The sequence below is a fragment of the Kogia breviceps genome, chromosome 9 (assembly GCF_026419965.1).
Source record: "Kogia breviceps isolate mKogBre1 chromosome 9, mKogBre1 haplotype 1, whole genome shotgun sequence".
Taxonomy (NCBI): domain Eukaryota; kingdom Metazoa; phylum Chordata; class Mammalia; order Artiodactyla; family Physeteridae; genus Kogia; species Kogia breviceps.
Window position 1 is genome coordinate 35,576,480 of NC_081318.1, and position 19,719 is coordinate 35,596,198.

At 34.7% G+C, this 19,719-nt stretch overlaps 1 protein-coding gene across 16 annotated transcripts in view; it reads right to left on the reverse strand.

Moving 5' to 3' along the window:
- FOXP2 (forkhead box P2) overlaps nucleotides 1-19,719 on the reverse strand; it is a 534,423-nt gene that overhangs the window by 417,390 nt on the left and 97,314 nt on the right. The window contains exon 1 of one of the 16 annotated variants that reach the window (XM_067042296.1): nucleotides 14,013-14,047. The exons of the other annotated variants lie outside the window; for them this stretch is intronic. The gene's annotated coding sequence lies outside the window, so the exon portion shown is untranslated. Of the gene's footprint in view, nucleotides 1-14,012; nucleotides 14,048-19,719 lie in introns of those variants that run through there. 16 annotated transcript variants of the gene reach the window in all.

Consider the following 19,719-nt stretch of genomic DNA (forward strand, 5'->3'; position numbering starts at 1 on the left):
AATAATGTGAAATAATTCTTCTGCCTGTTTTCCCTTTATTTTGCACTGGCATACACTCTGGTAAGAATTACACTGCACTGCATTATAATCATGTGTATAAATCCTAAGGCAAGGAGGGGGCTGATCAACCTCAGTGGTTGACAATGTCCAATATATGCAACTGAAATATCACATAAGCATGCTGCAATTCTACCAGAGAAGCAAAGTGTATTCTTTTAAAGTTAATGTATTCATGTATCATACTATTTGGGTAATTCTGCTAAAATTAGGTTACTTTTTATTGTTTTTGATTCCATCTCTTTTACCACACAGATCCCATTTCTATGCATGAAAGCATAGAAGAAAACAAGTCACAGAGATAACTGAAAATGTTCATCTAAGCACTATCTGGGGAGATAGTATTTTAGACTTCACATTTGGAATATTCCTCCCCTAATTGGTAGGGGTAATAGGTAGCCAATAGGCTTTATTATTCTAATTCTAGTAGCAAGACCACACATATGGTGGATATGGCTATATCAGATTGCCTGGGCCCAATACCATAAAACAGCTGATACATGAACTTCCTTTCCATTCTGATTCCACCATCCCCAAGCAAACTGGTGATTCTGTTGCTTTTCAGCTGACTGTGCTGCTCTGCCTAAAGGAAAAGAAAGTTTCTAATGACCAAATTCCTCATTTTAAATTTTACATACACAGAACTCACAGATTCTTCATATTCTAATTATTTTTGTCCCTAGAAAAATAATTTATTCCCATAAATCAATCTTTTTAGTTTTAAACACTAATTTCATGAGCTTGCTGAACATGAGTCTATCCTCAGAAATGTGAGTCTATTTTATAGGCCAAGGACTACATCCCAGACCATGACAGGAAATTAATGCTAGTCTTCTGGTCCTACTAGACCTCTCTGCCAATCCCTTCCCTTGATGCCAATAAGACGACAGCATTAATTTCTACAAACCATATATTTTTCTTCCTTTATGGTTAATTCCAAAGGGTAGAATGGAAGACAATATCTCCTACAATAAACTAGCTCACAATTCTACCTTTTATATAGTTATTTTAAAACATTAGGTATCTGTCCTATTTCATGATAAATAATGCCAAACTGTTATTACCAATGTACTTGCCAATCAATCAGAAGGACTTTAATGTTAACACGTTAAAATAATTATTTTATTATTATCTATTATTTTATATTCGCAAACCACAATGCTCTTATTTTTTTTAAAAAATGATGATGCTTATGGTTTCATTCTGTCAAGGATAATTTACTTATGACATTTGGATACAGCCAGACTTTACTAATATATTCCATTTGCTTTATGATGTTTTATTTTGTTTCATTGTGTTTGAGATGGAAATTGGAAATAAGGAATGTAGAAGCCGCAAATATTTTATCTCACAATAGTAATCCACAAAGTAGAATACCAACTTAGCCACCAGAAATCAGGGATGTGTACACATGAGATAAACCCAAAAGGTTTTTTTCATAATGTCAGCTATAAGAATGAAGCAAATACATTAAAATTCTTTAGTAGAAACCAAGATCACAGTGAATGCATGTATCATATATATCATATATAAAAATGGAAATATGAATATGCTTTTCTTACTCATTGTTTTACTCTTAAGCTTACCTTGTCCAACCCTCCACTGTATTAGATTAGTTCAATGTCTACCTATGTTCACTATCATACACAATATTCATTTTAATGATCTGCAAATGTTGGTATATATATGACAATAATTTAAATTGAATCTTATAAATGCCAAACAAAAACTGCAGAAAAAAATTAATAGTATAATTGGATGGAGGGATTTACGTTTAATTAGAGTATCTTTGGGAACAGGGAAAACTCTGTTTCTTTTTCCTCACATTTTCATGAGGAGACTTTTGATCAAGAAATGTAATTAGTTTTATTCTGTCCCTCACTTCTTACCATGAGAGTGGCAGAGACTCATCACACGGGTGAGTTTAAGAGAACATACGAATGTGCCCCGTTCAATTCCTTTTTCTCAGTTCAGTGCTACCTGTAGAGAAGACACATTCAGGCCTGTTTTTATCCATTCCTCAGTGACAGAGGACTGTGGATGTCCCACTGGGCCAGCAGCTGGAAGGGTACCACTGTCTAATTCAGAGCTGAAGCCGATTTCATATGGACACATAATGCATGTCCTCCAATTCAGCCTCTACCAGTAATAAAACTGGTACTTTGATCTCCATCTGCCTGGCACCTGTGTCTGTTTCTCTGAAGTTTCCGAAGTCTGGAGGAGACGTGATTAATGTGATTTATCCAACCTCTAAAACTCCAAACCAAGTCGACTGCTGACATAGAGGTGGAGATCTACATAGATTGAATACTGTAAGATTGCCAATTTTTGTTTATTCATTCAGTAAATATTTACTGCACACTGAGTCTGTGCCAGGTATTCTCTAGGCATGGGACTATGGCAGGCGAGAAAAACAAAAGCCAGTATCTTAGGAAACCAACTCTAAGCACACACCACCAGGCTGTGAGTAAATCAGCAGGGAAATAGGAAGAGGAATACACCTGTGTTTTCTTTTTCATGGACTTCAGAGCATAAATTACAGTATTTCAACATATTAATTGCAACAAAAAATAATAATAGGCTGATATAAAACTGCAGATGGTCATCCATTTGACCTACAAAAATAGCAGTTGTCTTACGATGGAGACTAATAATTTGACACTAAAGAATAAGTGAGCAAATTCTATACTCTTGGAATGACACAAAAGACCATATAAATATCAAAAAATCTAAAATAAAACAAATTAATGATTGAAAGGAGATATTTTAATTTAAAATAGGGTTTAAATATATAAATAATGAATAGGGTTTGATGTGGGAAAACCACTTGTACAGATTGATTGAATCTTATCAGCTCTGGGTAATAATACCAAATCCTATTCCATGACAAACTAACAGAAGCAGTATCAGTTTTCTTTTAATACATCTGAATATTAAAGGTTAAATATCAAAAGCAGCACTGATTTTCTTTTAATGCAATTGAATATTAAGGATTCATATTAATAACTACACTTATCCCCTCTAATGTGTTTCTCATATTTAAAGTACTTTACAAATATTAATTCCAAAAAATCATTAATAGTGTCAATCCAAGATGGATAATATTCATATGTTTCAAAGATAGTCTACATCCAAAATGCTTTATACATCCGAAAACAGAAGACTTTACAAAAACTCTGGCAAATCGCTAATACCAGCTAACAAAGACACAAAATATAACACTTTTTTGTATTTATAGAAGATTATAATCGCTATGATACTAACAGGGAAGAGGTGGCATTTTGCCAACTGGTATGAGAGCTGTTCCGCTCCCTAGAAAATTAAAATTCTTAAAAACTTCTATACTAAATACAGAATTATTTAAAGTTAGGAGTAAAGGACAGTAGAGGGAAAAGAATGATTTTGTCAGTGGAACAAGGCAGAAAGGAGGCAGTCAGTGAACGGTTACCCCAGCAGAGGCAGAGCCAGCCTGCAGTAGCAGTGTGCTCCAGGTCAGACTGAGGTGTCCCACCCAATGCCGTGTCTTGATGTTACTGCATCTATCACAGTCTATATGTGCTGAGAATAGGCGTGCTAGTTTATTACAAGTCTCTGAACTTCAAGAGAGGACACGATATATAGGATAAAAGATGATTTCCTGAAAGACAATAAGAAATTTTATGAAATACTATGCAGTTACTTACGATTTTTCATCTCTGAAATCTCAACTGAAGATAGGATCTTGAAAACTCTAGCATGATGATAACATTTCAGAACAAAAATGATAGTCTTAAAATAAGCATACCCTACAGAAATTTATGTCATAGCTCATCCTCTCATTTTTCCTTTCTATGCAAAATTAATTGAGATGATTTAAAAGTACATTTTCAGTATAATCTGTTGCAAGGTGAGAGCTCTGTAGTTCAAATACCCACAACTATGCTCTTCAAGGATTGCTGAAGTTTTACTGGTTTTCCCTAAAGCCAATCCTTTCTAATTTTTGTAACATTAAATTAACTTTCAAAAATTAAAATATACCATTTTATGTAGTTACTTTTCTATTATTTTAAAACAGCATTGAGGGACTTCCCTGGTGACAAAGTGGTTAAGAATCCGCCTTCCAATGCAGGGGACATAGGTTTGAGTCCTGGTCCAGGAAGACCCCACATGCTGCGGAGCAACTAAGCCTGCCCGCCACAACTACTGGGCCTGCGCTCTAGATCCCGTGAGCCACAATTACTGAGCCCACACACCGCAACTAATGAAGCCAGCATGCCTAGAGCCCGTGCTCCGCAACGAGAAGGAAACACAATGAGAAGCCTGCGTGCAGCAACGAAGAGTAGCCCCTGCTTGCCATAACTAGAGAAAACCCGCATGCAGCAACGAAGACCCAACGCAACCCCCCCAAAAAAAAACCAGAATTGAAGTGATGCTTGAGTCAAAATAAATATTATGGTTCAGGTAACTAATAGTTGGGTCATATTTAAGAGTCATCAGAAGATAAACTCTTACAAAATACTTAGTTTTTAAAATGACAAAATTAAGTTGCTATAAACCTTAATGTAGTTTTTAAAACTTTCTAGAAAAGGTTTGAGTCTGGGAGATAAAGTCCAACCCATGGAAAGAAATTAATTACATATGTTTATAAAATAAGTAGGTCAAATAGGCATTATAGATGATGTCAACAGGCATTATAAAATTATTCTGAGTATTATTTGAGTAAACATAGACTTACATCTCTGAGATGCTTATAAACTGAAATGCCTTATATTTATGAATTTTAAACTCTCCACATGTACAGTCTTTGTTTTAAAACCCAGAAAAGAGTTGAAATGGAAAAAAAAAAAAAGAGTTTAAATGGAGAGCACATAATCACAGTGAAACCTTCAGATGCACAAAACTTACATTCTCAAGTAGAAGAGCATATGTCTTCCTATAACACTCCTCAGATGAGGCAATTTCTAGATGTACTTATATAAAAAAAGATGACTTATAAGCATTTATGAAATAACATTTTCAAATATAATGAAGCTCAGGAAAACAATGAGATGGTGTTTACAACAAATAACACTGACAGAGAAATCTAAAATTCCTGACAATTTGACTTTAATAAAATAAAAACCTTCTAACCAGCTTAGTAACATAGGAATGCAAACAATAAAGTTCATTAGAGGATCAAGTTCAGCAATCATTCATTAAGGGCTTACCACAGACAAGGCACTGTGCTGGGCACTTAGAGGAAGCAAAAGCAAACAAGACTTCACTTTCTCACATATATTATGACTGGAGCAGACACCAAAGCTGACACCAAGTAAGCCCATTTACTTCCACGGCCTTTTCCAGCTGAAATTTTTCCAGTCTCCCGGCAATATTCACCTACACGATGTTGTTGGTGTTGATTTTCTGGGAAAAGAACTTTCCCCACCCTTGTTTTTCTGTCTCATTTTATCCCTGTTTTTAATTTATGCCATCTTGTTGTATTTTGCATACTCTAAGTTGCCTTAAGACCATTGTAGAATGCAGCAGGGTATAAAGAAACAAATAGAAGACAAACACAGAAGAAGAAAGTCAAGTCAAGATATTCCAGGACACACTTGAAAATCAAATTTTAAATGTCCAACTCTTCTTTCCCAGCTGGCATATTGGCCGTGAAGTCAGAATATCAAGATTTTAATGCTACCTCAATATCTATAAAATTTTAGGGATGATTCTGACCCTCATTAAGCCTCGGTTTTATCATCTGTAAGTAAAGGTAAAAACAGCCATGTCACAGGATTTTGTCTGCATATTGCAGAGTAGTTGGTATGGAAGAAATGTTCAACAAAAATCAATTTTATTTCCTTCCTTTACAAACTCATTAGCTGTCTACTGCCCTAATATTGCAGTAAAATGTCAGTCAACAACATGGCATGTCTTGTTAGCAAAAACAGAACAAATGTAAAACCAGTATATGGATAAAACTATTAAGACAGTAAAACCAAAAATATCAAGATATAAATTCATTTAAAAATTCTGCCCACATTTTTTTATAGTTACTACACCAACTCAAATACTTTGCAGAATGAAAGAGATATTTTTTAAGGAAAAAAATAGTCCATTACTTCCTCTAAATTTCTGCTTCTTAGTCAGGGTACATAAATGACCCCGAGAGTGTAAATAAGAAACCAAAGGATGAACATTTTGTTGTATTACTTTTGAAAAATTGTCAACAAACATTTTTATTTAAAATATAACTAGATGACAAAATAGGATTCAAGATTCCCTTGAATTTAGGGGCAGAGGAGGGGGAAGCTTGAGATATCAGTGATAATTTTCAATTGCAAAGTGCTTTTTCAGTTAATTCTCCCCAAATTGATCTATATATTTTTTTAAAAACCCTATTAAAATCTCAGCAGGTTTTTTGTTGTTATTGTTGAAACTGACAGGCTGAACCTAAAATGTATATGAAAATTCAAAGAACTTAGATTATCCAAAACGATTTTTAAAAGGAAGTAAAAAGTTGGGGTACATACATACACAATCTGGTTTCAAAGCTTGCTATAAAGCTGCAGTTATTAAAAGAGTGGTACTGGTATAGATAGACCTAGAGATCATTAAAACAGATAAGAAAGTACAGAAATATGCCCTTAATACGTATGGTCATCAACTGATTTTTGACAATAGAGCCAAGACAATTTAAGGATAAAAGATGGTCTTTTCCACTAACGACCCCTTCATACCATATACAAAAATTAACACAGAATGGATCAAACCTAAATGTGAGAGCTAAAACTATAAAACTTGACCAATAAAAAATTATAGAAAATCTTTATGATCTTAGATCAAGCAACAACTTCTTAGACATACAACAAAAGGATAACCCATAAGGTAAAAAATAATAAATTGGGCTCAATCAAAATTAAAGTATTTTGCTCCTCAAAATGCCATTAAGAAAATATCACTAATTAGGAGGAAAATTTTGGAAATCATATATCTGATAAGGAACTTGTATCCAGAATATATAAAGAACCCTTACAACTCAATAATGGAAAGTCAAACAACCCAATCAAAAAATTGCCAAGAGATTGAATAGACAATTCACCAAAGAAAATATACTAATGGCTACATGAATATCATTAGTTATTAAAGAAATGCAAATTAAAACCACAATGAGATACCATTATATGCCCACCAGGATGGCTCTTATCAAAAGGACCAAAAATACCAGAATTTGGCAAGGACAAGGAAAACTTGGGGTCCTCATACATTTCTGGTGGAGATGTAAAAAACAAAACAAACACCATTTTTGAAAAAAAGTTTTTTTAGTAGTTTCTTAGTGGACATATATAAACTTAACATTGAACCCTGCACTCATACCCCTAGAAAACTACCTAAGGGAATGAAAAGATATGTCCACATGAAGACTTATACACAGAAGTTTACAGCAGCATTATTTAGAATAGCCAAAAAAGAAGAAATCCAAATGTCTATAAACTGGTGAATTGATAAACAAAATTTGATCCATTCAATGGGATATTTCTTAGCAATAAAAGGAAAAAAATTCTAAACATGCTACAGCATTGATGAATCTCAAAAGCATTATGCTAATTGAAAGTAGCCAGACACAAAAGATTACATATTGTAAGATTCTATTTATAAAAAATTTCTAGGAAAGGCCAATCTGTGAACACAGCATACAAATCAGCAGTTACCTAGGATGGGACTGGTAGCAGGGCTTGACTGCAAATGAGCATGAGAGTTTTGGGGAGTAACAAAGGAATTATAGAACTGGATCTGGTGATGATTACACAACTCTAAATATACTAAAATAATTGAGTTCCATCAACTGCAATGAGTGAATCTTATGGTATGAAAATTATACCTCATTAATGATGTTAAAATTAACACAACTTTGTATATCAACTATACTTCAATTTTTAAAAATTAAAAAATAAGAACAAATGAGTATGCAAAGTTCTAAACTAAAGCCAATCAATAAACTATTAAAGATGTTTAACCCAAAGAAGCGGACATAAAGTAGAAACATAACTATTTTCAAATACCCAATGTATTTCTAACATACGATATATGTATGCATATGTACACATATGTAATGTGCCCTTCAAAGGACAACTAAGGCTAATGGGTCTTAATTAGAACAAATAAATTATAAGAATACAAATACAAATCAATACACTGAGAACTCTCTAAAATTAAGAGCCAAAGTTTCCAAAAAATGAGCTGTGAACATTTAACAGCATGCTCCATGAGTCAGTCTATTTCTTGTTACTGAAACTGTTTTAAATGGTTAATTGACTAGCTAGTATTGTTCAGAGCCAACTCCTACATGGAATGGAATTGAATTGAATAATAAATCAGATGACCCCCAAGATTCCTTTCATTTTTAGGATATTTTTATTATTTTTATTTCTGCCACTGAACTGACACATTAAAAATGAGGGTAGCCTTGAGACAAATGGGCACTCAAAGTCAAAATTACAGTCCAGTCCAGGGCCTAAAACAAAGCCTCTACTTGTCTGATGACCCTAATATATAATGGGTCTGAAAGTGAAGTTGTCAAGGTTCTGGATGAATACACTGAGTCTGGCCCAGGCAGCTACTGGTGATACTTAACTCTAACTGTAACAGCATAGAGGGTCATCTTATAGCCAGTAATAAACTGTCTTTTGATCTGATAAGCTTTGGAGTACATCTTTTCAAAAAAATTATCAAATATTTTTTTTTAATATAAGGAGGTAAGGTACTGATATAAAAAGACGATTTTATTCATTTCTTTCTTAACAAAAATAACATTTTTCAGCAGGAGAAAAATGAGCAGAATTATGTAACTATTGTGCTGTGTTATAAGTAATAGTTATTGTCAAAATAAATATCTTCTTGCCTTGAAAAACATCTGACCTGAGCTCAAGTAAAATGATTATTTCAGGAATTATCTCTGTAGTGGAGAGGTGATGGGGGTTCATAGGATACATCAGCATCAACTAAAACAAAATAAGGTAGATATTATGTTATAGACAGAAACACACGCTTAAAATTTCAGTGAAACTTCTGAGACTATAGTTTTTGCCTTGGCGATTAAAACCTTGGAATTTTAATAAAGCAATACTTATTTTAATAAACTATTGCAAACAATACCCTTACTGCGACATTTTCTGCCTCGTTCATAACCAGGGAATACTATACATATGCGTGCATACATATGTGTTTTAGGTTTATACTTTTCTAATTTCAAATTTTGTATTCATTACGTCATTTTACTCTTTAAAGAGATGAGATTTTAAACATGGCAGGAAGATGTAGTTGAACTGGACAGCAAATAACAGCTACTGGCTTGCTCTTGGTTATCTATGAGCCTAGTTCAGTGTGTTTCCTGTATGTTCAATTAGCTCTTTTTTTTTTTTTTTTCAAACAAGTTAAGATGATCATCTCAACAGACAAAGAAAAAGCATTTAATAAAAACATTCAGAAACTAGGAATAGAAGAAAACTTCCTGGACCTGATAAAGGGCACCTACAAAACAAAACAAAACACATCTAACATCATATTTAGTGGTGAAAGATTAAATGCTTTCTCTCTAAGTTCAGAAAGAAGAAAATAATGTCAGCTGTTGTAACATCTATTTAACACTGTACTAGAGGAACTAGCTAGGGTAATTACATGAAAAAAAAAATGAAAAGGCATCAAATTTTGGGAGGGAAATATTAAATGTATCTGATTTTGTAAACAAAAACTGTGTATATAGGAAATCCTAAGGAATCCATACAAAAAGTCTGTTAGAACTAATAAATGAGTTCAGCAAGGTAGCAGGACACAAGATCGATATACAAAAGTGAATTGTATACTAGCAATGAACAATGTGAAAATAAAATTAAGACAAAAATCAACTTACAATAGCATCAAAAAGAATAGAGTACTTCAAAATAAACTCATGAAAATAAATGCAGAGCTTATACACCGAAAAATACTAAATATCATTGAAAACAATCACAGAAGACCTGAATAAATGGAAAGACATCTAATGTTCATGGATTTGAAGACTTAATATTAAGATGGCAATATTCCCAAAATAGATCTATAGATTCAACACAATCCTTATCAAAGTCCCAGCTGTATTTTTTTGCAGAAATTCACCAGCTGATCCTAAAATTCACATGCAAATGCCAAAACAATATAGAAAAAGAAAAAAGTTAGAGGACTCGCACTTCCAGATTTCAAAACTTACTACAAAGCTAGATAATCCAGACAATGCAGTACCAACAGAAGAACAGACATACAGATTAATGGAATAAAACTCAGAGTATAGAAATCAACACACTTATGGTCAATTGATTTGGGGCAAGGGAAGACAATTCAAGAATAGTATTTTCAACACAAGGTGCTGGGACTACCGGATAGCTAAATGCGAAAGAATGAACTTGGACTCCTATCTCACAAGATACGTAAAAATTAAATCAAACTAAATCACAGACCTAAATGTAAAAGCTAAAACTATAAAATTCTCAGAAGAACACATCTTTGTGACCCTAGATTAGGCAATGATTTTCTTAGATGTGGCATCAAAAGCACAATTGACATCAGAAAAAAACAAATAAATCAGACTCTGTAAAAATTTAAAATTTTTGTGCTTCAAAGGACACCATAAAGAAACTGAAAAGATAATCCACAGAAATGGAGAAAATATACCTGAGATTAGTATCTAGAATGAGTTTAGTATCTAGAATGTATAAAAACGTCTTACAACTCAACAATAAAAAGAAATATACCTAATTTTTTAAAAGAGGACAATATTTGGAATTATAAAATGGTGTATCCACTTTGAAAAAGTTTGTCAATTCCTCAAAATGTTAAGCATAGAGTTACCATATGACTCCTAAGTATATAACTAAGAGAACTGATAAGCATATGTCTGAATAAAAGCATAAGTGTTCATACCAGTATTATTCATAATAGCCGAAAAGTGGGAATAATCCAAATGGCAATCAACAAATGAATGGATAAACAAAATGTGGAATATCTATTACAATGGAATATCATTTGGCCCTAAAAAGGTATGAAGTATTGATGCATGTTACAACATGGATGAACCTTGTGCCGCATAATTCCATGTATATGAAATGTATAGAAATGGAAAATAGAAGGTAGAACAGTGGTTTACAGGGCTGGGGAGAGAGGGAGGTGGTAAGAGACTGCTAATTGGTGTGGGGTTTCTTTCTGAAGTGAGGAAAATGTTCTAAAATTTCATAGTGGCCAACAGTTGCACAAATCTATGAAAAGTAAAATAACACTGAATTGTACACTTTAAAATGAAGGATTTAATAGTACGTGAATTATGTCTCAAAGCTGTAATTAGAAAAATAAGTTAAAGCAGGTGGGCCACTTAAGATAGATCAAGACCATCATTCAGTAAGAAATAAAAAAACGTTATCAAGGACATATTATAGGAAGAGGTGTAGATTGGGAAAATGACTCACAGAGCTTTAATTCCAACAGGGGAAGACAGAAAACATAGAAAAAAATTAAATAAACAAGACAATTACAGCTTGTAATAAAGGCCATGAAGGAAAATATAGTAACCTGACAGAGAAAAATTACTGGAGGCCTACAATAAACAAGGTGGTCAGGGAAGGCCTCTATGGGGATTTGATCCAAAGAATAAGACAAAAACTATCACATAAAATAGTGTGGAGGGGTGCATGCCTGGTTGGGAAATGGGAAGTCCAAATGCCCTCAACTAGAAGACAACTTGGCATGTTCAAGAAATTGACAGAAGTCCACTGTGTCTAAAACATAATATATGAAGGGAAAAAGTGGCGCAAGAAAATGCTGCAGAAATAAACAAGAGTTAGATTAGGCAGAGCATGGAAGCTACAGTTACGAATTTAGATTTTATCCTTCCTTCCAGTGGAAGCCATGGGAAGATTTTAGGCAGAGTAGTGACACTATCTGATTTACATGATCCAATTTTAAAAGCCTATTTTGTCTGTCATGCAGAGAACAGACTGGAAGAGGGCAACAACAAAAATAGGAAGAGTAAATAAATGGCTCTAGCTATCCTCCTGGAGAGATGGGTGGATTGGCCCAGACTGAGAGAGTCTCTTTATGTAACTGCATCTAGCTCTTCAGGTTCTAGCCTATTCTAAGTTAGTGGATATTGTGATATATTGCCCAAACTCACTTCTGGGATGAAGGACTTATTTCCCCAGCTACTGGCTCAGCTGAAAACAGACTTCCTGGAGCAGCCTTCATCCAGTGATCAGCACAAAGGTAGAGAGGCCTGGCCCCTTACCTGAATGAGCCATCCAGCTTCAGACCTCCCCATGAGGTCCACAATGCCTTCACTGAAACTACATCCCTCTCCCCAGTTCTGCTTCCTTCCTTTCCCTCCCGAAGCTACTGATATCAGGAGTGTTCCTTAATCATTGTCCTCTATGATAATCTCTATCTCATAATCTGCTTCCCAGGAACTAAATCTGACACTGATTTCATAAATCTCAGTACATGGTCCTCAGTTTACCTTAATTTATAGATGGTCAATAATAATAAACTTGAAATGATAATACCATTTTTAAAAATCCTTAACAATGCAGCGATATTTTGCAAATATGACTGACATTTGTACCATAACCCATTCATACTACATGTATCCTAATTAAATCTTTTGTTTGTAAACACATTTGAATTCTATTTTAGGAAAAAGGCAATAGTAAAAAATAAAATAAATGGCAAAATAAATTGTACCATTAATCACTCTGAAGAACCTAGGAACAAAAGTGTACAAGTTTTATTAGTGTCTTTCATTGCTAGATAAGAAGATAAAGCATTATTTACAACTGCTGATCAGATCAATTAATGTGAACCATTATAATTGAAACATATTATCCCACTCCATACTAATCAAAAGTAAAAATTCAATGGAGTACCATGTTTCTATTAGCCCAGAACATTATTTCCTACAATCAGAAAAACATTCAAAATTTACATATGCAATTCTATTCTTCCAAACTACAGTTGCTCTCTATATTTATAAGTGGTATAATTTATGAAACAATTTGAGGTACATAAGAACAACATATAATCAAATCTTGATTATTTAGGGTGGTAGAAGTAATATATCACTAAAATCTACCCCATTTAACTCATCACATACAATCTTCTTGCCTATCAAACAATTTTTCCAGACTGCTTGCTGGTAGCTAAATAATCTAATTTGAGTTTTACCCTTTTCTTATTTCATAAAGGTTCTACAGCATCAGTGAAATGGCCAAAGGGCAGCAACATGAGGGAGTCAAGTCAGAAGTAGCAAAGTCCCTAAATAATCCTCAAAGTATTCTACATCTTAAATAACTTAGAGTTTACTGTTGGTTGTGTTGGCAAAAAATATATATATATACTGAAAGGATCTTTTCTCTGGAGTTTCAGCCCAGATCAGAATTTTACTGCCTTTTGCCCAAGGCCACTGCAAGACTTCCAGAGCAAAAAGAAGGTACAGTGTGATCCTTAATATGAGTTATGAAGATCAAAAGAGAGCAAAAAGAGGATTTCAGAGATTTAAAAATCAGTAACAATTTTTACTGAAATTTGGAAATATGTCTCCATATTTTAACTTTATATTATAAAATAATTTTCATTCTGTTTTTCAAATAGCCAGGCAATAAGTTATGTATGACTGTGAGTTCCTTGAGGTGGGAAATACGACTGGATCATTCTATTTCCAGTGGGTCATATGGAGCCTGGAACACAGCACTCAACAAAAGAAACCAAAAAGGAAGATCCTTTAGTTCTGTGCTTCCACATACACAGATTTCCTCAACTAAGAAAGTGTATTTGAAAACCAAGTGTAAAGAAGTCAGTAAAAAGTAGATGACCATGTGGAATAAAGTGTTTATTTTTCAGTCTTCACAACAGCTTATGAGATATCATCCCATGTTAAAAAATGTGGGGGGGGAGGTCCAGTTCAGAGACCATAAATAACTTACCCAAGATAATGTAGCTAATAAGCTGCAGAGCTGTGAGTCAAAATGCTGCCTCACTAACCCAGTTCTCAGAGTTTTTCCGTAACTGCATTGTCTAACACAGTAGTCACCAGCCACATGTTGTTGATGAGCACTTGAAATGTGGCAAGTCTGAGCTGAGTTGAGCTATAAGTGCAAAATATACACTAGATTTCAAAGGAAAATATTTTAAAAAAAGAATGTAAAATTATTCACCAATTTTTATAAATTACATGTTAATATTTTTGAAGTACTAGTGAAATAAAATGTAGTATTAAAATTAATTTTACTGCTTCTTTTGTTTTTAAAAAATGTGGTTACTTACAAATGTTAAATGACATATGTGGGTTGCATTACATTTCTATCAGGCACACTGATCAATAGGCAAAGGTAGACAAAGAAGAGAGACTTCCATTGGAGAATTAGATTGAGAGAAGGGAAGAAGTGATCTTTTAAATTTTAATTTGTCATTATATTATCATATACTGTTTGACACTTTTTAACATGAATAGAGAAAATACAGCACAGATTCTATAAAATACTATGATAGCAGTGATTAGCCCTACCCATAATCTCAATGAAGTTTTACATTTAGGGTGTTAAGCTACATCTAAAGGAATGAAGAGAAACAAAGAAAATTTGGAAAGGCATTCCAGGTGGAGGAAAAGTGTACCCAGCAGCAATGGGACAACTGAATAAAATGTAGGAGAGAACAGAAGAAAAAAAGGACATATGGGGCAGCTATATCAGGTCTGTAAGCCATGCAAAGACATTTTATCTTTATTCAAAAGATACTGGAGAGTCACCGAAGGGAAGGGACATAATCTGAACTGAAATTTATGAAGACAGCTCTCACTGTATAGAATATAGGTAGACTGGGGTGAAGAAAAACAGAGAATGGCAAGGAAGGAAAGTAATGTTTACTGAGTTCCATGCACTTGGCTAAGTGGTTTACCTATATTATTTAATTTGGCATCATTGTTTATAGATGAAAAAAAACAAACAAAAAATTAAGAAACCTTCCATGACCACACAGTTGGCAACTTATCCTCAGAAACTGTAGGGGATAATAAGGATGGGTCCTGATGCAGATAATTCGGGAAGAGGTGGTAGGAAAGTCTGGAGGCATCATATCTTTATTTTTATCTTTAAATTAAGTGATGATATTTTGTTAAGCCTAAAGGACTGAAAATGGATGGGGACTTGAAAATAGTAGAAGAGAGTTTGTAGTAGCACAGAAATGAAAGGAATGGAAGGAGCTAACCAAGAGGAAGTAGTAAAAGGAGTGGTAAGAGGTGTTGAACATCTATTAAACAGTAATAAAACTAGATAAAATTTATTGAGTTCCTATTATGTACCTGTCACTGGCTGAGCATTTTATATGCATTTTCTCATTTAATCCCCAAGACATCTAATTAGGTGAGTATAATTATTTATCCTTCTATTACATATGCAAATTAGAGATTAAATAACTTGAACTTTCATCACAGAGGCATGAGTCAAACCAACTTCTGTCTTTCCCAAGCTACTTAACCAGGTCTTCAATAACACTATAATGTTAAAAATCTGAAATTCCATTCTACTACAAGGGAAGAAACCTCTCATTTTAGAAATGAAGCAATACTGAGGCCTAAAGAGCTTGAAGTGACCTATTTAAGATGTCAAAAATAGTTAATGCCAATGTCAGCACTAAAATCTGGGTTTCAAAATTTCAGACTCAGATAAACAAACTACGGTATATATATATATAAATATATATATATATATATATATATACACAGACATATGGTATTATTTATGGCTAAAATATTACAGGCCATCAATCTACGGAAAAAACATGAAAGAACCTTAAATGCATATTGCTGAGTGAAAGAAAGCAATCTGAAAAGGCTACATAGGGAGATGTTCAAGATGGCGGAGTAGAAGGACATGCTCTCACTCCCTCTTGCAAGAGCACGCGAATCACAACTAACTGCCGAACAACCATCAACAGGAAGACACTGGAACTCACCAAAAAGATACCCCACATCCAAAGACAAAGGAGAAGCCACAATGAGATGGTAGGAGGGGCGCAATCACAATAAAATCAAATCCCATAACTGCTGGGTGGGTGACTCACAAACTGGAGAACACTTATACCACAGAAGTCCACACACTGTAGTGAAGGTTCTGAGCCCCATGTCAGGTTTGCCAACCTGGGGGTCTGGCAATGGCTAGCAAGATTTGATTGCAGGACTTCGACAGGACTGGGGGAAACAGAGACTCCACTCTAGGAGGGCACACACAAAGCAGTGTGTGCACTGGCACCCAGCAGAAGGAGCAGTGACCCCATAGGAGACTGAACCAGACCTACCTGCTAGTGTTGGAGGGTCTCCTGCAGAGGCAGGGGGTGGTTGTGTCTCACTGTGAGGACAAGGACACTGGCAGCAGAAGTTTGGGAAGTATTCCTTGGTGTGAGCCCTCCAAGAGTCTGCCATTAGCCCCACCAAAAAGCCCAGGTAGGCTCTAGTGTTGGGTCACCTCAGGCCAAACAACCAACAGGGAGGGAAACCAGCCCAACCCATCAGGAGAAAAGTGGATTAAAGTTTTACTGAGCTCTTCCCACCACAGCAACAGCGAGCTCTACCAACCACCAGTCCCTCCCATCAGGAAACTTGTACAAGTCTCTCAGATAACCTCATCCACCAGAGGGAAGACAGAAGAAGCAAGAAGAACTACAATCCTACAGCCTGTGGAACAAAAAAAAAACATTAACAGAAAGATAGACAAGATGAAAAGGCAGAGGGTTATGTACCAGGTGAAGGAAAAAGATAAAAACCACAGAAAAACAACTAAATGAAGTGGAGATAGGCAACCTTCCAGAAAAACAATTCAGAATAATGATAGTGAAGATGATCCAGGACCTCGGAAAAAGAATGGAGGCAAAGACTGAGAAAATGCAAGGTATGTTTAACAAAGACCTAGAAGAATTAAAGAACAAACAACCAGAGATGAACAATACAATAACTGAAATGAAAAATACACTAGAAGGAATCAATAGCAGAATAACTGAGGCAGAAGAACAGATAAGTGACCTAGAAGACAGAATGGTGGAATTCACTGCTGTGGAACAGAATAAAGAAAAAAGAATGAAAGAAATGAAGACAGCCTAAGAGACCTCTGGGACAACATTAAATACAAAAACATTTGCATTATACGGGTGCCAGAAGGAGAAGAGAGAAAGAAAGGACAAGAGAAAGTATTTGAAGAGGTTATAGTCGAAAATTTACCTAACATGGGAAAGGAAATAGCCACCCAAGTCCAGGAAGCACATAGTCCCATACAGGATAAACTCAAGAAGAAACACACTGAGACACATCATAGTAATCAAATTGGCAAAAATTAAAGACAAAGAAAAATTATTGAAAGCAGCAAGGAAAAAAATGACAAATAACATACAAGGGAACTCCCATAAGGTTAAGAGCTGATTTCTCAGCAGAAACTCTACAAGCCAAAAGGGAGTGGCATGATATACGTAAAGTGATGAAAGGGAAGAACCTACAACCAAGATTACTCTTCCCAGCAAGGATCTCATTCAGACTCGATGGAGAAATCATAAACTTTACAGATAAGCAAAAGCTAAGAGAATTCAGCACCACCAAACCAGCACTACAACAAATGCTAAAGGAACTTCTCTAAGTGGGAAACACAAGAGAAGAAAAGGACCTACAGAAACAAACCCAAAACAATTAAGAAAATGGTCATAGGAACATACATATCGATAATTACCTTAAACATGAATGGATTAAATGCTCCAACCAAAGGACACAGGCTTGCTGAATGGATACAAAAATAAGACTCATATATATGCGGCCTACAAGAGACCCACTTCAGACCTAGGGACACACATAGAGATGGAAAAAGATATTCCATGCGAATGGAAATCAAAAGAAAGCTGGAGTAGCAAGTCTCATAACAGATAAAATATACTTTAAAATAAAGAATGTTACAAGAAACAAGGAAGGACACTACATAATGATCAAGGGATCAATTCAAGAAGAAGATATAACAATTATAAATATATAGGCACCCAACCTAGGAGCACCTCAATATATACAGCAACTGCTAACAGCTATAAAAGAGGAAATCGACAGTAACACAATAGTGGGGGACTTTAACACCTCACTTACACCAATGGACAGATCATCCAAACAGAAAATTAATAAGAAACACAAGCTTTAAATGACACAATAGACCAGATAGATATAACTGGTATTTATAGGGCATTCCATCTGAAAACAGCAGATTACATTTTCTTCTCAAGTGCACATGGAACATTCTCAAGGATCGATCACATCTTGGATGACAAATCAAGCTCAGTTAATTTAAGAAAACTGAAATCATATCAAGGATCTTTTCTGACCACAATGCTATGAGATTAGAAATGAATTACAGGGAAAAAAACATAAAAAAAACCACAAACACATGGAGGCTAAACAATACATTACTAAATAACCAAGAGATCACTGAAGAAATCAAAGAGGAAATAAAAAAATACCTAGAGACAAATGACAATGAAAACATGACAACCCAAAACCTATGGGATGCAGAAAAGCAGTTCTAAGAGGGAAGTTTATAGCGATACAAGCCTACCTCAACAAGAAAAATAGCAAATAAACAATCGGACCTTACACCTAAAGGAACTAGATAAGGAACAAACAAAACCCAAAGTTAGCAGAAGGAAAGAAATCATAAGGATCAGAGCAGAAATAAATGAAATAGAAACAAAGAAAACAATAGCAAAGATCAATAAAATTAAAAGCTGATTCTTTGAGAAGATAAACAAAATTGATAAGCCATTAGCCAGACTCATCAAGAAAAAGAGGGAGAGGACTCAAATCAATAAAATCAGAAATGAAAAAGGAGAAGTCACAAAAGATACTGCAGAAATACAAAGCATCCTAAGAGACTACTACAAGCAACTCTATGCCAATAAAAGGGACAACCTGGAAGAAATGGACAAATTCTTAGAAAGGTATAACCTTCCAAGACTGAACTAGGAAGAAATAGAAAATATGAATAGACCAATCACAAGTAGTAAAATTGAAAGTGTGATTAAAAATCTTCCAACAAACAAAAGTCCAGGACCAGACGGCTTCACTGGTGAATTCTATCAAACATTTAGAGACGAGCTAACACCCATCCTTCTCAAGCTCTTCCAAAAAATTGCAGAGGAAGGAACACTCCCAAACTCATTCTATGAGGCCACCATCACCCTGATACCAAAACCAGACAAAGATAGTACAAAAAAAGCAAATTACAGACCAATATCACTGATGAATATAGATGCAAAAATCCCCAGCAAAATACTAGCAAAGAGAATCCAACAACACAGTAAAAGGATCATACACCATGATCAAGTGGGATTTATACCAGGAATGCAAGAATTCTTCAATATATGCAAATCAATCAATGTTATATACCATATTAACAAATTGAAGAATAAAAACCATACTATCATCTCAATAGATGCAGAAAAAGCTTTTGACAAAATTCAATGCCCATTCATGATTAAAAACTCTCCAGAAAATGGGCATAGAGGGAACCTACCTCAACATATTATGACAAACCCACAGCAAACATCATTCTCAATGGTAAAAAACTGAAAGCATTTCCTCTAAGATCTGGAACAAGATAAGGATGTACACTCTTG